General features: G+C 33.3%; 1 protein-coding gene across 1 annotated transcript in view; it reads left to right on the forward strand.

Annotated features, from left to right (window-relative positions):
* The first annotated feature begins 241 nt into the window (after positions 1-241).
* LOC142982803 (serine protease inhibitor dipetalogastin) overlaps positions 242-21885 on the forward strand; it is a 77363-nt gene continuing 55719 nt past the window's right edge. The window contains exons 1-2 of the mRNA XM_076129487.1: positions 242-395; positions 18021-18052. The gene's annotated coding sequence lies outside the window, so the exon portion shown is untranslated. The remainder of the gene's footprint in view (positions 396-18020; positions 18053-21885) is intronic.

Here is a 21885-nt window from a genome sequence, read left to right on the forward strand (position 1 = left end):
GCAAATAGTTTGAACTTTCTTTCTATTTTTTATACAAAACTTCAAAAAACCACTAGCCGAGTACCAGGAGTACATAGCAACGCAGAGTTCGAATCTCGAATTCAAGCACCCGACGTGTATTCGAAAACGTAGAAAACGGGCGAGCGCGGGCTCCGTCAGGCTCCTCATTAACCCAGAAAGTGGTGCCGTCGACTCGAAGCTAAACCAGTGAAAGACGATGAAAACTAGTATACGAGATATATTAGCTTGAGGCGAAGCGACCGCGAGCTCAGTCGCGACGCGTCCGCGGACGGGACTGCATGTATCTCTCGCACTCCCTGTTTCGATCGCGTTTTCATTTCAAATTTGAATTTGCTGTGTTTGTGTGTTGACGCGTGAATTGGGAATTACTTTGAGTAAGTTTTACTACTTTTTTATTTTAAGCCAGTTTTAATTGGAAGTCGTTTGTTTTAATTAAACGATAGATACAAAGAGGATTTATAGGATAGCTGATGATCTTCAATATAATTATATAGTCCTGGTAATTGAGATATAAATTAAATGCAAATGAATTCGAAGTAAGTTTAAAAAGCCGCACAACATGACGCGAGAACTAAATAAAAAAGTATAGAAAAAGTATTTTCTGTACAAATCCAATTCGTATTTATACAATTAAATAAACATTCACCCACTTTTGGAACCGTGCAAAAAATCAAAGCTATAAAATTGGTATCTGCTATGAATGTAAATTGCCTTTTGCGTTTAAAAACGTCCTATTTTTCAAAGTGTAAACGTGTTTTGCATACGCACTGGTTACCTACATATCTTATAGAAAGCCATAGATAATCTGTGATGTCCATCGAAAGCAGTCTTTGCTATTAAGAAAATTATGGCTGCAATTTCATATGACTCTTCTTTTTTTAGTACTTTATAAGATGACATTTTGTTGTAAATCATAGACCTGTAATAAACTATTTTCATTCAAAGTTAAAACCTTTTAACAGTTCTAACTAAAGGAATGTATTTTTATTCATAATAATTTATTTACCTCAAAAGAAAATTTATCGTGAAAGCGTTGACATGATTTAAACAGCATCTTAATAGAAGAATATTATAGAAAATAATTACAGTTCTCTATGTTCAATGCATATCACGTTTAATGTATCTTCTTATATTTCAACTATTTATTCCTATCAAAGGTAGATTTACGTTTCCATAAAGATGAATCTTGCTGAATGAGACTGCAAATTTAAACTTCTTTCTTATATTACTGACATAGGTACTACTGAGTCCAAGTTGTTTTTAAAACTAGCATTTCACTTGACTTGACAAATTCTTTCATAAATTGTTAACAATAGGGTCCAACTTATGTTCAAAACGATGAAGAAATCCAGCTCAAATGACACACTGCATTTAACATGGTTGGTACCACCTGTGAGAGTCATAAACTCTGTTTTTGCGGCCTTTAGCGTGAACAGCTTATAGATGGGCGACCGTTTTGTGAATACAAATATATTGAGAATTTTTAGCTGTGTAAGACGGCAATGTTCAAATTTGGTTCCGATTGTCCTCAATTATTTAAAACATTCGTTAAGCAGAACCCTTCAGGTAGGTAAAGCAACTTTGACACATGGTTGACTATTAAACCCGCAAATAAAAACTCTCGGCTTATCCATAACTGAAGAAGAAAAAACTGGAAGAAGTGTATAGGATGAGCACCAACTAACCAATCTAAAAACATCAAATACACCAAACTCCATTAAACAGAGACTTCAAATCTATTTCGACGCAATGTTATTTTAAAGATTCTACTATTGATCATAAGTGACCGTATATGGGCTTTTTAAAAATCTTGAAAATGTGCAGACTTTAAAAAATCAGAAAAAATGTATTTTTTTATAACTCCAATTCTCCCAACTCCAACTCTCTTAGTAATTAGGAAGCGCAATAAAATCTACAGTCTTCAAAAACAGTTATAGTATACCATCAGAAGCTAAACGTTAGTAAATGTATCATAAAAGTTTACTTATACAGCCTTTGATTTTGTTATTCCTTAATGACTATTAGGCATATTAGTGGATTGATTTTACAATTCTTTATTCCACAGTTCCTTATACTGGATTAGCAGTCTAAATCGTAGCTTTTACAATACTAATAAAAATAAAAATAAATTAAATTTATCCATTACTGTCCCTGTTGGACGATGGTCTCCTCCCGGAATGAGGGATTTAGTCATTGAGTCCACCATGCTAGCTAAGTGCGGGTAGGGGACTTTGCATACCTTCAAAAACTCTTAGGTATGCAATGTTTCATCACGATGTTTTCCTCCGTAGTAGGAACAAGTGATAATTGCATCTAATACACACATAACTTCAAAAAGTCAAACCACTTGCGTGGGAGTTGCATGCTAAGACCACTCAGCTGTTTTTTTGTTAATAAATAGTTTCAACAATATTTTCTATAAATTTGTGTGTATCATATGTGGTATATGAGATGCAGACTTTTTGCATTAATCAAGCATTAGCAATTAACTAGCAAAAAGTAGCTTTGAACGTCCAGAAAAACTCAACCAGGATTTCAAATTCTATACATACAGATTTCTTGCGCTACTTCAATTCATGCAGGAGAGAAGATATCTAGTGCCCTGTTCTTAATATGCAAGTCAAAATTATAGTTGAACAGCTTCGACATTAAGTTGACCATCTACATGATCTAGAATTAAAACATTTACTGTCGTAACAGATTTGTATCAAGTTATTGAACTTTGCAAGAAGCTTAGGATTATAAACTATGAATGAACAGTGGGTGTATTAAGTGTATGTCTACTTAAGATTAGATAAGTTTTTAAAGCAGCCGGTGATCAATTAGAAACTAGTTTTATAGATAACCATCTATTTGCATTATTTTGAAACTACTTTGGTGGTCAAACTAAACTAAAGTCTTAGTATTTGATTTCTGGATCGAGAAAAACGAGTAACGCTCTTGTTTCAAATTTAATTTCTTCTATTCATAAAAATATACCTCTAGAGACCGAGTTCTAATACTTTAAATTTTATTTAAATCTGCAGCTGAATCAAAAACGTTAAAATCAATATCTTCACAACAAATCCTTCGGACTAAAATAGAATTGGTGTTACAATTCGTCACAGCATCAGTTCAAACGGCTAACCAAATCAGTAAGATCCCGTTACACCAATCTAAGGATCGATATCCCATAGAAGATGTAGCAAAAAACCTGACCGGTATTGTTCCAGAAATTTAGGTCATACTAGTATATGAAATTTGGGCGTTACTATCACCCGCTGGCTTTAACGGTGTGCAACAGATGTACAATTGGTATATTGTCCGTCTGAAACGATGTTATTATGATCCTTTTATTAGATTGTGAAAGGTCAATTGATGAATAATCAGTATTAAAGCGAGTGAACGAGTGCAGCGGCTGTGTTCGAGAAGTTTTATTTTGGGGTCGTTCCTTCTTCTGTGTTGATTGGTGACATTAGTCTTAAGCACCCTGCGGTATATTTATAGGTACTAAAAGTCTACTTTATATCGTGTTTTTAGGCACCATGAGTAAGTAAATAGTTTCTGCTTTATTTAAATCCAACTGCATTCCAAGCAAACTCGACACCAAATAAAGTTCTTGGAGAATTATACTAAGTAAATTTCTCAAATTCCATGAATTTCCAGATTTACAAACAAAATCCCACTTCTTAATATTAATATTGAGGATGCTAATCTTGAATGAAAGACACCACAAATATCAAGTCAACAACTAAATAGGCATACTGTGACTGATTCAACTTCAAATCTCCAACAATAAAATAAAATCACAATAGCCAATTCAATACGTCCAAATTGCAGCCAAAACATAAAATGCAAGACCAAAACATCTATAGAAGCCATTAAAGCTAGAAAGCATGTATCATCAGTAACCAAGTCGACGGCTCAGATCAACACAATATATGGCCTTAATCTCATCATTGGGGGCTTCGGGTCACACCCATGTAATTTCTCAATGCTCGTTAAGAATTAATTCAACTACTTATTGATATCAATTGAATGGATTTGGAGCATGTAGAGAAATTTTTGTTGCTTCTTTTATATTGGATTCGATTTGAGTCGATTCTGTATTGTGTTTTTTTTTTGTTTGTGTCTGTTTCTAGGCAATTTAGGAGCTGTCGGTCAGGAATTTATTGATACATTTATGTTTTATTTCTATCTATAGTGTTTGAGCTAACGTTTGAGTTATAAATAAAATAAATTGTGTTTCTATTACGTCGTTATAAACTAAAGTAGCTTTATAAAAATTGGTATCTTTCTTTTATCTACTTACCAATATTTTTTTAGTTAAAGAATGGTACAGAACCTATAAGAATTATAGAATGCATAAAGTTGTTGCTATGCCACGACATTTGCTCAGGAATTTCAAAAATGTTTTCGTGATCTGTTGATAGTTGAGCTCGGTCTAGTTGTAGTTTGCGTCTGAGATTTGAATCTCTCTTAAGTTCACCGCAACACTTTGAAGATTATTTTTATTGCAGGCATGTCCGAAAATAGGATGAAAAGTCCTTAACATTACATCTGATTTTTTTGATTTTACGCGGATAGCTTGTAGTAGTATTCTTGGTTGCTTTTATAATGACCTAAAACTATCAATCAAATTTTCGAGACAAATGTATTTAACCCAAAAGATAGAACAATTTTCATACATCATGCCTTTTTTCGATAGCGTTAGACAGAGACCAAAGAACGCCGCTTAGTACAATTACAAACTTCCTTTGCATCACTTACATCATACATCTGGTCATACAAGGCGGCCGGTAACGAGTACCTGATCTTTTTACAAGACATCTCCACATCACCATCATCAGCTATGTGTATGTCTTTCTGTGTCGTACCTTCCCAACGATTCCATTTATGTGTGCACAGTAAATCAGTATATTATTTGCTAAGGTTTAGTGTAAAATTACTTCTTAACCCGGGTCTTGCCGGAGTGGCTACTAGTATAAACACATTTTTAGTCTGTATATAGTTTGTAATTGTACACCCAAAGTGTGTCTGCATGGCTGGTTTTTTTAGTAGGACATCACCATTGTTGTTTTATAACAATTGTTTTTTAATACAATGACTGTATTTGACCGCGTGTGATGCATTAGGGAAATGGTCACTTCACAATATCGATATCTGATTTAGATGCACGTTATTTTTACATTATATATTTGAGCACCTCAAAGGATTTTATTCGTAAGGAAATTTTGGTATTTTATTTGCAATTGTAATGTTACGTTACTCTCTCATTCGACATGTTTACCATGTTACCTATGAGTCCACGATTCCTTTCGGTTTCAGGGTCTTTGTATAACCTTAACTGCCTCTGTGGCGCAGTCAGAAGCATATGTAACTGCTTCGCAAAGGTTTCGACCCCCGGTCAGGGTAAGAATATGTCTGAACGATGAATTTCCCAGTTGTCCCAGTTTCAGATTGTCCGGAGCTAGGAAGTATCTCGAAGAGTACTGTCTATATTACAGTAATAAATTCTCGATAGCTAGCCGGTTGTGAACGGTTGATAGTGGTAGAGAATCTCTCTAATGTCGCTCGATTCTCTACAACTATCGACCAGCGATAACCGGCTAGCTATCGAAAAATGAATGAAAATCTGATCAGCGCCGCTAGCGGGCGTCGCCATAACTATTTTGGCAGTACACTTTAAATGTCAAACTTTCGGTACTCGACAGCACTGACTGTACAGAATCGCACTACTGTTGTTCCCGTCACTGCATATTTATCTAAGACTTTCATACAGTCAATTAGATAGAAATATACTTTCGACTAACGACTTCATCTCAAGGTGTATATAATGATGATATTATTATCTGTAATGTGGGTATGTTCGTGTCGATCTGGTATGTGAAGCACGCTCGTCGTTTCATGGTTGACGGTAACCGATATTGTTTCTTCATGACGTATATGACTTACTCGCTTCTTACCGTGGCTTCGTCCGCGAGAAAATATTTTCCGGTGTAAAAGTATCCTAAAAGTATCGTGTATTTAATTTTAATTCAATAATATATTTTAATAGTAGTATTTTTGTAGATTATCAAAAATACATGCGTCTTCAGAAACTTTCGCATAATTATAACTTCAGTAGGATTTCTTCTCGTGCCCACATAACACGCTTATGCTTTTATTTAATTGCATAGATATGAATAATATTATCTTTGAAAAATTAACATGTCAATCTGCTTTTAAACTTAACAGAGTAGGTGTTAAAGTAAACAGCTGAAAAATATATATTTTTAAATTTGTCTTAAACTTTTCTATCAAGTCGCATACGTTATGGTCTATTTGTCTGTCTGATTTGGTTTCACTGCTATATAGCTTATCCAATTTAGTTTTGGATGACCTGAAAGTCGGGAGTCACCAAGGTCCTTTATTCAACAGTAGGTAAGCGTCTAAAAGCATGTTTTTTTTATTTTACACGCGATCTTCGCGCGGGTCAGCTAGTGTCCAATAGTTATGTCTATAAACTTTAATCACGTGCAAGTTTTTTTCTTATAAACCCACTTAACCCAGACTTTTCAAACGGTAGTACAAGCCTGCAATTACCAACAAAACACTCTTTGTAGACGTAACAAAACAAGCAATGTAAATCACTCTGTAAATAGTCTAATATTTGTTCACAAAACATTGACTATTTGAAATTTCTCAACGCGTCTGGCGACGGACTAAAGTTTATAACTTAGGTAAGAGTGTATTTACAATGGCGTATTTTAACAATAATTAAACATGATCTAATTTGTCATGATATAACGTTTCTGACCACAAAACTAGCATTTACATTTACATTTTACATTGACGTATATATTGAAACAGACGATTCAAAATGATCTAATATTATAGTATAATTAACGTTGATGAACGCAAAATTAGCATTGCAAAACTGCCTCAGCAATGACGCTATGACTCTGAACCTATTTATAAAATCAGTGGTGAAAAATACGGACATTACTGAAGACCAACAACTAAGTAGAAAACCTGTACATGCACAATATATAAGAATTATAATTCGTTATTTTGTTTATTTACAAAATAAAGTAGCTGTATCAAACGAGTGACTGTCTTCTGCATAATCCTGCTAGTCAATTATGTTCTAAATTCTGAATTTTGTATAGTTCCACCGGCCGTAAACCTTGCATACAAGACTCAGCATCTCTACTAAATTGTTGGACTACATAACTTAGGTGCAAACTGTCATATATGAATTATGCAGTGATACAAACGGACATCAAACGTGGTTTTTGCATTTATCTCAATACTAAAGTTGTAAACTGCGTTTCGGGCATTCATAGCGTCGTAAACGACGGTCGGCGTGTTTTATACGTCGTGTGAATACGCTCTTAAGCCGCGTCCGCACTAAGCGTGCTGCCTCGCGAGGCAATATCTCAGTCTCTTTTCTTTAAAATCGAAATGAGCGAGACCGAGATATTGCCTCGCGAGGCAGCACGCTTAGTGCGGACGCGGCTTTATAGATTAAGCTCCGATTTTACGAAATTCGCGTATAACTGTGATAGACTAGTTGTCTAACGGTTGAACTGCAGTTGAAATTTATTGTACTAACCTAGATATGTGCTCCTACACATGTGAACGTCATTGTCTATATTTTCTTCGGAAGTTTGGTATAATATTTACTGTTATGCCCTAATAAAGCGTTTTTGGTTGAAATATAAAGTATTTTTAGGTTATTGTAAAGTAAGTAAAGTTTTATCATGTCTGTATTATTCATTCTGGTATTCATATCCCCATAGTAAATAGAATGTATATTAATATGAATGTACATATATATGATAATTCTTTGTCCGATTGAAGATATGCTCGCAACTAAAATAAAAAAATGCAATATATTTTTATTAGTGACCTAATACCTAGTGAGTTTGCTAACGTGCCCGGTAGATGACAATAGGCTTGCCCATTATTTTAAAGCTAACATTAATGACAGAACGTTGTATACTTCTGTCTACACCTTCAGGTTTTACATTCGTAATATTTTGTATGTGTATCTATGTTGTTGGCAAATGAACAAAAAAAAGCATGTGAGCGCAAATCACCATACAAAAATGCATTTTTCATTCAATAAAACACGAGCTATGCATCCGAACTGCCGTTACTATACAACTATAGAATCCGAGATCCACTGACCGTGAAACATATTACATATTCATGAATACGTTTTATAAACGAATGCGCAGGTTTGTGAATTTCTTTAGTAACTAGCTGACCCGCGCAACTTCGCTTGCGTCACATTCGAGAGAATGGGTGATTTTTCCCCTGTTTCTGTAACATTTTTTACTGGTACTCTGCTCCTATTGATCGTAACGTGATGATATAGCCTATAGCCTTCCTCAATAAATGGGCTATATAACAGTGAAATAATTTTTCAAATCGGACCAGTAGTTCCCGATATTAGCGCGTTCAAACAAACAAACAAACAAACTCTTCAGCTTTATAATATTATAGTATAGATTGACAGCCCATAAGGTACCGTAATAAGTAGCGTTTGAGCAGCATTTTTCGTTTTTAATACGCTACATGGCTGTGGGAGTTTTTGTTTTAAAACGGTGTTGTAGATGTATTTTTTGCAATTGCATGTGCAGGAAGAATGCTGTGCTTTATTTTTAGTTTATATATTTTGATAGAGCCGATTAAAAATGGTCGGGAGTTTCTTGCCAGATCTTCTATGGTCCTAACTTCCGAACTGGCGGTAAATTAACTCTCTGTAAGCTATCATAAGTGTCAGCATTTGGCCTGAATGAATAAATGATTTAATTTTAGATTAATTTGTTGTATGGAGGTCGATTATTGTTTTAAAATAGAGCAACGTGGGAAAAGCAAATTGAATGATGTAGTTGAAAGAGGAAAATAAAACAAAAATAACTAATTAGTGCATTTCTTAAGAATGCTTTATTAGGCACTTCGTAAATAAGGCTACTTAAGTCTTCGATATTTGATATTCGTCAAAAAAGGCCATGAAATATACATTTTTAATAGGAGTTAATAAAAAATAGGCCATGATTGCAAAGTACTTTGAAAACAATTTGACCTAACAAACTTTGCTTAACTTTTCCATTTCCCAATACTTAAACAAAGTTAAATTGATCAAACATCTTGAAACAATTTTAATATTGTAACACCTAATGGAAAAAAATAATCATTTTATTTATTATGTTTTTGAAAATATGATTTGGTTTACAGCAAAGAAACAGCCTTAATATACATATACACGTATATACACGTACATATGTAGACATACGTAATATCACGCCAGTTATATTCGAAGACATAGGCAGAGGTGGACGAAAAATATTGACCTTTCGTCATTAATAATGTTAGTCCTATGTAATACGGGGTGAGCCTATTAGCATGTTACCAAACTCAGTGCAACTATTGAAAAGTCTTCAAATATTTATTAGAAAAGACAAATAGCATAAAAAAATGTGAAAGGAAGAACTATTGTCTCTTTAAGTAAAGTTTTTATTGTCTCAAATGAAATAATGATTATTCTTACTAGATGGTGGTAATAACTCCGTGCCTAGTTAAGCCATGAAACCCTACTTGATATATTAGGTCGGGGAAAAAGTCTTTTCGCATTATAGTATCAAGAATCGTCTTCATTAGGTTTCGTTCAGTGAGCTCGTGAGGTACCCAAAAATCGAGCTGTAGAGAAAAGATTTTATTACATGTTTATACATACTATAAAGCCAAAAGAGTTTTTCCCCGACCTAATATACAAAACTTAAGAATATAAGAAAATGGAAAGCTTAAATTCTTAGTACATTTTTACTTCTGCTTTATTTCAATGTTATTCGAGTTCATTTAGTGACCAATCTGTACAATCATTTCAAGTAGGTCGTTGAATTAATAGTTGATTCACACGATTGTGCCTGATTGAGGTAAGTGTCACTCAAGTTACACATTATATACGGGCAGCCGGTTTTGTTAGAACAATTATCATCTTATTTTCGTACCAAAATTACATATTTTATCCTCTGTCCGTCGGTGGTGTATTTGACAGCTGATAATAAAGATTTGGGTTCGATTTCCGTGTCGGTTTTCTGAAAAGACCAATTAGTAGTTTGTCCGACCCAGGAATAAACATCAAGAACTTTGCACGGCAGTTACACTACCAACTGCACCAGTTAAATAAAATTATGTTTTCTTTCCATTTCCATTTGTCGAAGCACAAAAAAATTTTTTTTTCTTTTAAAAACAATACACTAACGTTTTGCTCCCCGTATAATATTGGTTATATACATTATTATAATGGCAAGTATATTAGCGTACAAAAGGCAGTTGATCAAGCTTGGGCTTTATTTGCACATTACTACGCTACGTTAACACTCAACAAATCCAAAATAATATTGTTATTAACTCATTTAAAGTTTTCAAATACCTAAATAAATGCATTCTTTATGTTACAAAACTCCGACTAAATAATAAAGTCAATCCACTTATTACTTCATTTATACTTCTTTAAACAATATTATTTCCCAAAATTGCCTGTTACCGAATCTTTTTCAGCAAAAATTTCTTTAAATTCCACCTTTAACTCGTTATAACCAGATTTTGAACAGGTTTTTTTATCACCGCTAATGATATAATTAATTGGTCGTACCAACATTTACTCGGACTTAAGTCTCGATGGACAATTTTCCAGTTGATTAGTAAACTGATTAGCTATAGAGAATATTGCTGATGACAAGGTCATTGACCTTGTATGTTAATTATTTAAAGATTTTTGATGGGAAGTTGACGTGACATTTTTTCTGATACTATATTTTCTTGTAATTTTTCGATTTTAATTATTCCTTATTAGATTTTGTGCGTATTAGAGGATTATAATTAGGTTAAACGTTTGGCGTGGTCATAATTGTTATACCTACTTCATAAATACCGAAATATCAGAAATATGGTTTTTTAAAACGGAATGAGTAGTAAACATTTATTATGTTAAATACAAAAATCTTGGTAATTACTATTCATTTACTTAAAGTCAATCTGGGTAACTTTGAATCATTTGGGTAATAGATAAAAGTTAATTTTAGTTTTGCAAACTTTTACCAATTGTGTTGGTTTCATATGAAAAAAATATCGAAACTTGATCATATTCGCACTGTCAAAGTTACCCAGATTAACTATATCAAAATTAAAACGAAAAATATCCTACAGATATTACGGATACTATATTTAGTTCTTTCATATCATTACTTAATTATGAGCTAACAAGTAACATTGAGCTGTATTCAAAGTACAGTTGTGTTGTGAAGCCGAGCGTTGCATTCAAACACCATGCATTTACTAAGCCGCTTTTGTTTCTATGTTGCACGAAATATCGGTTCAATATTCCCTGTGGTTTTGAAAGCACGTGTATTTTCAGTACTTAGTATTGTTGTTTACTATGTTTTTTGTATACAGTTGTCAATGGTGAGGGCAAAAGTCTTTTATACGTAATTTAAATATAGGTAAGTATAGGAATATTTTGGTTAATTTTGGTCCTACATACAAGGTGTCAATTAAAAACTTTTTATTGCTATTATTGTATGCTGTGACACTGACAAAAATAGTTAAAGATTTTAGCCAAATACACCATTCAAATATAAAAAGACCATAACTTTTAAACTCTCGCGTTGCATGTTTAATGTATAATAGAATACGGGAATTAACGCGAAGACGCATTTTATCTTAATATCAACACATAGAGCAATAAAAAATACCTAGTGCTAATAAGTGATCTATCTACAGAATATTCGTACTAAAGGTTGCTTACCTCACTGATAGTTAACCAAAAGTTGATTACAACAGCAACCACCGCATAACTGCATCTCAAAGCAAATTCGGCCAAACTTTGTATTATGTAAATCATCTACTTGCATTGTTGTGTCGTTATTTATGAACTTAAGTATCTACCGTTTGGTACATTACTGGTTGTACTCGGAATTACGTTTTTGACGTAAAACGTGACACGTAATGGTTGAGGTACACGACTTACGAACGCGTAGTTGTGACGTGAGACAAACGCAAGATATTTGGTGCTTCACACACAATTTTGCGTATGACTTGAATTAGTTAAAGTCTTATAGTATAGAGACTTCAATCAAAAATAATCAAAAAATATAATTTTACTGTAATCACTATGAAAATATTCTCGACGTAAGTTACAAATTTCTTCTCAATTTCGTTCAAACCAAAGCAGAAATACATACACTTTTACCGTCTTCATGGTATCCATCAAACAATTTGCAATTTATGAGTATGTGTCTGTCTTTCTACAAACCCAGAAAAAGTTTCCAGACAAATAGACGATGCGACTTGATGTACGCTCGATCAAATAAAACAAAATAATTTTACAGATTTTTTTATTGGATCAAATCTGTAAAAGAAGTACGTGACACGAAGAAAATCACTAAATTTTTTGGTTACTTATCACTCATCAATATGCTAAAAATGCATCGTAAAACGAACCATCGTAACTCGAAAACCCGTACCATTGGTACCGCTTTACGGTACAGATTTATCGCTTCGATAGTTTTGTTAGAATTCAATTATGGCACAGCAGTGGTTAGGTCAGTGATCCCTATGCAAGCGCTTGTTGCTTGTACGTATAATCAGTAATGTATTATTTATATTGTATTGTTTGTTTCTTAATAAGCTCTAGGAAGTAAACTATTGTCCAATATGGATTTATCTGCGCGATTGTTTGAATTTCTTGGTTTATTGTTGGGTTTGCGAAAATGGAGGGTTTGAGGATTATTTTGTTGAAATTTGTATAGAGAGGCACTCATAGCTACTTGCGCTCACAGATCTATAAGTAATTTGTTGGTTAAGCAACCCTTGGCGCGTTCATTAATAAGATGGGTGCCCGCATAGTGGTAATTGCTCCGTGCTTCGGAGGGTATGGTAAAAATCGGTCCCGGTCGTTGTCAATTAAAACAGTCGTTAAGCTACGTCAAAGGACTTTCGGGTGGCTATAACGAGTTATTCCGTTCGGATCCCCAATACTGATACCCTAGTATTTTAAAATTATTTTCTATTCCGGTCTGATCCCCCGTATATAAACATTATAATAAATTTAAATATTTCATTCCGATCGGATACCCTGACTGTTTATATACGGGGGATCAGACCGGAATAGAAAATAATTTTAAAATACTAGGATATCAGTATTGGGGATCCGAACGGAATAACTCGCTATAACATCTCTGACATGATTAGGTTGTCTACATGAATGTTTTTATACACCTTTGCTCACACCTTACGCGCCATATTTTGTATGTGCAATGTGCATGCAAGTAATCAAAATTCTGCCGCTCGTAATAACACGTTTAACAAAAAAAAACAGCATCATTTTTTTCATACAAACTCAATTAACTTTGCAGTCAACCGTTCATTATGAAAAATTTAAGTAACTGGATTAAGTTTTAATCGTTTTCTTTCTGATTCATCCGAACGTGAATAATTTTGTGAAAGCCGGTTTCCCATACAGGTATTATGCTAATTACTGTTAAATGCATGAACCGTGCTAAAGAATTTCAATGCACATTATATTCTGTTTTCGTTTTAAAGTAAATCTTTAAGCTTGTTATCTATAATTACTTTCTTGGCAGATCAATTATGTCCACACTTTCATATTTTCTAAATCACTTGTGGTACACACTTGGTTAATTTCATTTCATTGTTAGAATAGGTGCAAAATATTTAGTGCTAATTTCGCCACTTACGATATTATAATGTTTCAACATCAAAAAAATAATTTAAACGACAAAGGTAATCGATTTGTTTTGAGGAGAGGATAATTATTTTTGGCTATAAAAAATTAAACTGAAAGTTAACTTTAAAAGGTAGTCTATTAATAATTATAAAAAGCCGTAATACACTTATCTAACGAATAAAAATGTTATTAATGATTGCCGACCATCAAACTAAGTGCTCCCTTAAATTCCAATAAAAGTAATAAAGTTGGCAAAGTTCTAAGTAACATTGTTGTTGGCTTTTTTAAGGACTGATACTTATCAATTTATGGTCCATTTACTTAATAGATCCAAATTATAGTATACTGGTATAGTTATAGACCTCCCACGCAGACAAACATAAACAAATGTTGTTGACGATTACTATTACTTACTTTTTCCCAGATGTACTCGACAAATGATTAAACTATTATGCATTTCCTCTATCTCTCGTTCCATTGAAACATTCATTGCAATTCAAATCATATACTCAAAATAAATCTGACACGGGTAATTAGCAAATAATCACAGTAAACTTAGCATGTGGTCTGAATAAATTGACGTGGCCCCAGCACAGTGCCTTGCGGCACACCGCCCTAGTGTTTGCCGAAAACGCAGTCTGAATACAAAATGCCACCTCAATTTGTTCTTAAAGAATACTGAGAACAAAACCAAAGAATAAATGGAGCTTCTCACCTTTATAACAAGGCAAATAAAATGTAAAACCCCCACAACGATGCTATCGAAAGCATTTTAATGTACGAACAAGGATGTTTGTAGTGACAACGTGTGGCTTTCTAAGTAAAAATTTCTAAATATTAACTGGATCCCAAATTTAGATCGCTGTGTTAGTAAAATTTTAAGTGTTCAAATCGGAAATCTAAACATGTGTGAGAAACGAATGCAGATTCACTTAGGAATTTGGGAGAATGAAAAGAAATGTTCTGCATTAAGTAGTCTCTGAGTCATTGTTGATTAGAATATTTTATTCTAGCTCTGCAAAGTTTTTACTTTTACTTACTTACAATTATGGTTAGAATTAAATATAAACTTAAAATTTATCATCACGCACTTTGCATTCATAAAAATACTTTAACATGAATATTTATTTTTCTGTCACACCTCAAACTCATCATCACATCCTTGGTCGTTTATTAGATAAAACTCATAAAATTTGATTTCATAATCATTAGATAGAGCTTCAACTAAATAACATTAGAGAACAGTGAACTACTGCAAATAATTTTAAAAAGCAAACTACTAATACCTTTCTAGTAACCCGTCAATCTAACATTCTAATCACAAGCACAGACATTCACTTAAGTCTTCGACCACCAACGACACAATAAAATAACGACAAACAAAACGCCTCTACTTCAATAGTAATCTCAATACATATCGATGATTTATATCAGCGACATTTTAGCATTGAATTGTGACTCGACTATCATTTCCATCGGCGCCTTAGCTATTGTAACTTTAATAGCTGGATCTGTCGTACTATGTAGCTAAGTGTCAACTATCACAATACCCATTAAGAAGGTAATGTAGCAGCTATAAAAGTTTATAGAAAACGATGCGGTGGAAGCTTCAGTAGTTTGTTTTTATTCGAGACGTTTTTAGCAACAAAGCGAAGATGGTAATGCGGAAATCTTTCTATGGGAGTTTTTCAATGTTGTTTGCTGCTGTTTTTATTTAATGGATATGAATATGCAGTTGTTTTTTCTGATGTTTAAGTTAAAGATTTATCCTTTGAATAATAAGAAGTATAGTATGGAAAAAGTAAAGTATTCTTAACTTTACTTAACCGATTGCGTCACATAAGAGAGAATGGGTCAAAATTTTTCCAATTTTCAAACATTTTTTACTCGTACTCTGCTTCTATTGGTCGTAGCGTAATGATATATAGCCTAAAGAAGCCCTTTTTCGATAAATGGGCTATCTAACACTGAAAGTTTTTTTCAAATCGTCCCAGTAGTTCTTGAGATCAGCGCGTTCAAACAAACAAACAAACTCTTCAGCTTTATAATATTATAGTATTATAGTATAGATTATACGAAAATTGCCTAACACAACTGATAAACTTTTATTGAGAAATTGACAGTAAAACTTAGGTAAAGTGGCAGCAAAAAGCTATTTTATTGAACAATCGAGTAACTGTACTGTTACATGCATAATAGTGTTCTATTCTTAACTGAAATAACTGTAGTGCATTATGTAAATGAATGGACATAACCATTGAAACATTTGCATATTGAGAACATTATTATCCGATTTGCACTTTACGCTAACAATATCCGTTTTTAAATGGATATGAGTATTATGTATAATTGTAATAAGCTACTATACTTACTCCTATTATTAATAATGTTATAAAAGCTAGTCTGTCTCTTTGTCCGCAAATTACGGTTTCAAAGGTTTTTTTCATCAGATAGTGGAATAAATTAGATCGATCATAGGATATTTATTCATAATCTACATCTCTTTTTTTATTGTGCCCAAATTTCACGCAAGCAAAGCCGCGTAGAACAGCTAGTAATACTATAGGAGTAAAGACACTATTTAACACGTCATCTTGGTTTTCTTGACGTTTTAGCGCAGCTTACCTTAGCCAGGTTGAAAGCTCATACTTACTTTCAATAGCTCATAAGTTCAATAAGCGAGTTGAGGTCCGTATAAAGATTAGTGGCCTTTTATTATATTGATCTGAGTGTCTTTGAGTACTCATAAAAAGCCGGTTTTGTCGTTAATAAACAATGACATGTTACATAGTCGTTCATATATTACTTCAACATTTGCAAGCGGGACCAATTTTTTCCTTAGCAAGTTCCTTTATTTATGAAATCTTATGGATGTCTGTTAGTGCCTTAAATTGATGCTTAAGTAATCTGGCGATTGTATTAGCATTTAGCACTTGCCCCCGGTTATCTAAGTTACATTTAACGGTAGTTTATCTATTCAACAGCGTCAAAATTCATACAAAAAGAATGCTATTGAATAGATAAACTACCGCTAAATGTACTCCGAAACCGGAGGTTTATGAGGTCCCATATATCCCATCCTATTTAAATTCGGTTTCATAAAGAATACATTTCATAATATTATGCATTGTAACAATAAAGACACCGACCTCTTGCATCTCCCATAAATGCAGTTAAATATTTTAACAAACAGCCAACAAACTCCGTTGATTAAACCGCTCGGTCTATGAATACGTTCAAATTTGTGCGCCCATTGAACCGAGAAGCTTAAATGAACATCCATATTGGAATAGTTTGCAGCCGCATTTGAATATTCATAGTCTAGTCAACTGAGTTCAATACATCGTGTACTTATCCGTATTATTATTTATCTCGTACAGTTACTGGTCTAGTTTCAAAGTTGTTTAAGCCATAATGCCTGTTATCTTAATAGACATCATAACAGAATTCTGGGAGCCAAAATTAAATCCGAAACCTAAGGCTATATATAATTTAGCGATCACCCATCTATGCAATGTTTTCCCCGATAGTTGCTTAATCTGACGATCATTGACTAAACGGTAGTAATTCGACAAACGCTTCAATATTTTAATACTATCTGATGCCGTGGCTTTGTCCACATGTCAACTATCTTCTTTGTAGCTTATTATAGATTAAGCTTCACTTCGGTTCTTCAACAATATCCGTGCTGAAATCACACCATATTATATAAAAAATCTAGCAGTTTTATAAAAACAAATGTATAGTCAAATTGAATGATATTTTTTATTGTTTTCACAATTATCAAGACAAGATTTGTATGGGATCAACAGGATAAAATTGTATTATATACTCTGACGAAGTTCAGCCGCTAGTATATAATATTAGTAAGCTTCAGACTTCAGTCAACAAAGTCCAATACATAATACGGTTATTCATTTCTTTCTACTGTTATTTTGTCTCAAATTCTTTCAAGATAATAGCATTTTTATCTTACCAATATTGTTTTTTATCATCAGTAAGCTTTGTGTCAAGTAATTCAGCTTCAACACGACAACGATCAACTTTTTTCTTTATAAAAACAAAATCATTTTGTTTTACTTATATTTTTGTATTTTGTAATTTATTTTGCGACATTTAAAGTTTATTTTTAAATACCATGGGATGATGATATAGCTTCTTATGAAGTTTATTGATCATCGCTATTTTATGTACTACAACAGAATAATTTGAGATGACATTGTTGCGTGTGGTAATTATTACATTTCAATATATTCATTCAAGATGTTTTTCTTTTTAGGTACCCGGTGGACAGTTGTGAATTTAATCAAGGTACGTACAATGTGATTACTTAAATTGTTTTTTCTTTAAGTGGTAATACCAAAACATTACTTAAATAAGTTATTAACATTCAGAACACGCTAATAGGACAACTAATTACGCAATTCTTTATTTACAACAAAAATCCTACCGGCCAGTAATCTACGTGCGCAAATAAAAATATTAAAAAGTTTAATGACAGCGCGGGGTGGCGGGAACGGAAAAAAAACAAAATGGTGCACAATGCCAGTACTCAGAGACAATGATAGTTGTACCAGACCGTAAATTTGAGCTTTTGACGCGAATATTCCTGTGCATTTTTTAAAATAACAATAATTACAGATTCCGCGAAAGGTGTGCTCATTAAAAAAGTGTTTTTTTCTTTTCGAAGTGCAGTTGGGAATTGATATTCTGCATAATTTGGCCTCGATTTTTTGCGAGTGCTAATTTTTGGAAAGTGGCTGGAAATTGATTTAAGGGTACATGGTTTTGCTGAGCATTCGTGTTTTTTCACTTTAAGTAGATGTTGATGGTGGTAATAACATGTGTTTCTGTATTTCGTATGTTGTTATCTGTAATTGGTTTTGAACAAAATTGGCGGCTGATTGCTTTTGTCACGTGCTTTCGTGGAATATTTTTGACATCGAAAGTTGTTACTTAAATTTCGTAATTATACTTCACAATATTTATCTTTTAAAAGCGATAAGTTTCGAAAAATAATATTTTGGAAATTAATTTTAAGTAAACATACAAATAGAGGTTTCTGCCTGCGATTCCGCTTTCTAAAAAAAGTCCCTGTTGTAAAGACTCAAATGTATTAGTTAAGGTTTACATGGTATTCAGTAGCACGATGGAAATCTAGATTGGGATTGATTTTACATACTTTTTATGGGAATAAAATATCATCACAACGTTACTCAATACAATGAATTAACGAGTGCCATAACTTCACATTCTTTTATACTACCTAATAACTATTTTAATAACAGCGAACACTCAATAAATATGAAACTCCATAAACATAGGCAACATCTTTATTACACCAATATTTTAAAATATGCACAAAAAATAATATCGTCCTATCTTTGGCACGCAAGCGACTCAATGCATTCTCACAAGAATGCCGAGGTGTATTTCAATACTTATGGCATCTGCCAACCATTTATTCAACCAACCAGACACCAAGACCCCTGCACTCCTTTACTCCAGTACGTACTACAACTGAAAATCCAAACACGTGAGAGATCTGACAGGTCTAGCTTAACTGGTTATTGCTATCTCGTCTTATAAGTACTATTGTGGAAGAGGAACTTATTGGTGATATTCGTAGATAAATCTTGCTTGGGAAGTAATGATGAAAGGCTTTTTTGTACGAGGTACCAGGATGGTATAAATTGAAGGCGATGTTTGCTCAAACATTTAATTAACTTTTCTCTTTAGGATTTATGATGGCCTGGTAGGTCTTATGTAAAATAGATAAATAGATTTGTGTATGGTTAGTTCAACTACCATTTGCAAAAAAAATGTATGAGGAGCAGTAATTCATATTTCTTTTGTTGTAAGTGTGCGGGAGATACACAAGATAAGTCCTTATTGCAGAAGTTGTATTAAAACTGTGGCGAAACTTCCTGCAAATTTGCTTCGTTTTCTAAATCAAATTCTTATTTAAGTGTTTAACAAATGACCACTTCAACAATTTAATATAGCAGGTGGACAATATTTTATCTATTTTCTAATTAAAAGCAAACGAAATAATTGTTTATACTGTTAATATAAATTAAATAAAGGAAGTAAACTTTCAAATGTCACATTATTTATGTAAAAATAACCATAATTGGATGAATTTTAATAAAAAGGAAACGATAAATTTCCTTATTCTATGATTAACACATTAAAACCGGCAAGTCTTGATTGAGTATTATTTCAAATCGTTTTAATCGATTTATAATTTAAATCGACTGGCTACTCGAATCGAAATAACGCGATTTATAAGATATTCATGTGCAATTTATTTTGCCATTATTCATGGATATTGGATAACCAACCAGCTCATATTGAAAAAGCGAAAGTAACAGTGTCTGTTTGTTCAAAAATCTGTAATTTCGATCAACTTTGGGTCAGAAGCTTGATTTTCCGTCTTATTTGCTAATTATTACTTTACAAGCGACCCCGGCTGCGTCCAAGGTTATTATAAACAAAACCTTATCTAAGTAGACCTTCCACGAGAATTGCTGGATCAATTTGAAGAAACCGCATGAAATCCGTTTAGTAGATTTTGAGTTTACCGCTAACAGATCGACAGACAGATGCGGCAAGGGTTATACAAGCTATTTTATATGTACCCAGTAGTCTTCTTGAGAAGAAAAAAAGAGGAAGATCCTAGTAGTGGTAATGTTCACGCAGGCGAAGACGGGAGACGCGATTAGCTTTGTATGCGTCTTAATCTATACTAATATTAAAAAGCTGAAGAGTTTGTTTGTTTGTTTGTTTGAACGCGCTAATCTCAGGAACTACTGGTCCGATTTGAAAAAATCTTTCAGTGTTAGATAGCCCATTTATCGAGGAAGGCTATATATAGGCTATATAACATCACGCTACGGTCATTAGGAGCGGAGAAGCAACGAAAAATGTTAGGTGACGCAAGCGAAGTTGCGCGGGTCAGCTAGTTTCCAATAAAAGTGGTTCTGTAATAGCAAGCTTTTACTCTAACTATTACTTATAATAATATGGTAAATGCTGCTGCCGTATTTGAAACAGACATAACAGAGAATGTCTAACTAATACTGGCTATTAAGTCTTCCGCAATTATTTGGGTACTCATGTCCAGCGTGCGGATTTCCGTAGCCGTCCGGATTTTATTAATGTGTTCTCTGAGTGGGAATAAACTTATTTATTATTAACGAAATAATAGGTCTTGTCAAAATGTTTTTTGAAAAATTCTTTACTTTATATTTGCCTGCAACTTTATTCAAATGGAGTTATATGTATTTCTTAAAGTGACTAAACAAAATATAATTTCGTACTTTCCCTAATAACTGTGTATGGATGAGATTGAAACAAAAAAAGATTATAGAGATTGTACCAGGGAGGTTATCTCAGTTGATAACTAGTATCAATCAAATTGATGGTCACTATTCAGTACATTGCTACTTTGACGTAACGTGTTAATCACTATAGTCTTAGGGAGAAAACAATCTACAGCATAGTGGATTTCAAATAATTGTTAACTCAGGTGGCAATTTTTGGTCTATACTTGCCCTTAGAAACAGGCATAGTTCTTTACATTATGTTAATAGTTTCCCTATTCATAATAAAGAAAGGGATCAGTATTTTTTTTTCGAATTCTTCACTTGCGACATTTTCTCTTCACTCGCATCCACAGGAAAGACACAACAAATAAAAAGTCAACTAACATATCAAGTTACTGCGAAATCGAAAGTAACATTGAAAAAACACCGTACATTGACTTTCACTCACACAATGGCTGTCAAAACAAATTGATAAGTACGGGTTTGTTTATCTAATAACTTCGAGTTGACAGCTCTGATAGGCACCGTAATGAAGTTTCAAAGATCATAAGATATACACTGATTTGAGAGTCTGTGAAGATTATTTTTTATGGGACGAGGAAAATAGTCACTCTGTGGCGTAGTAGTGTATACGATTGCTGATCACGAGATCATGGGTTCGTTTCCCAAGTCAGACAAAGTGCTTTTTAGTTTTGTCTAATTTAGGAAGTTTGGAAGGATCGTACCAAGTGGCGTTCTCTGGTCTCCGTCTACACTCAAAGAAAAAGACGTGATTTTATGTTATGTTAATAATGGTCCGTGGTCTTTTAAAAAGGC

Source organism: Anticarsia gemmatalis, chromosome 22 (genome assembly GCF_050436995.1).
Source record: "Anticarsia gemmatalis isolate Benzon Research Colony breed Stoneville strain chromosome 22, ilAntGemm2 primary, whole genome shotgun sequence".
NCBI lineage: Eukaryota > Metazoa > Arthropoda > Insecta > Lepidoptera > Erebidae > Anticarsia > Anticarsia gemmatalis.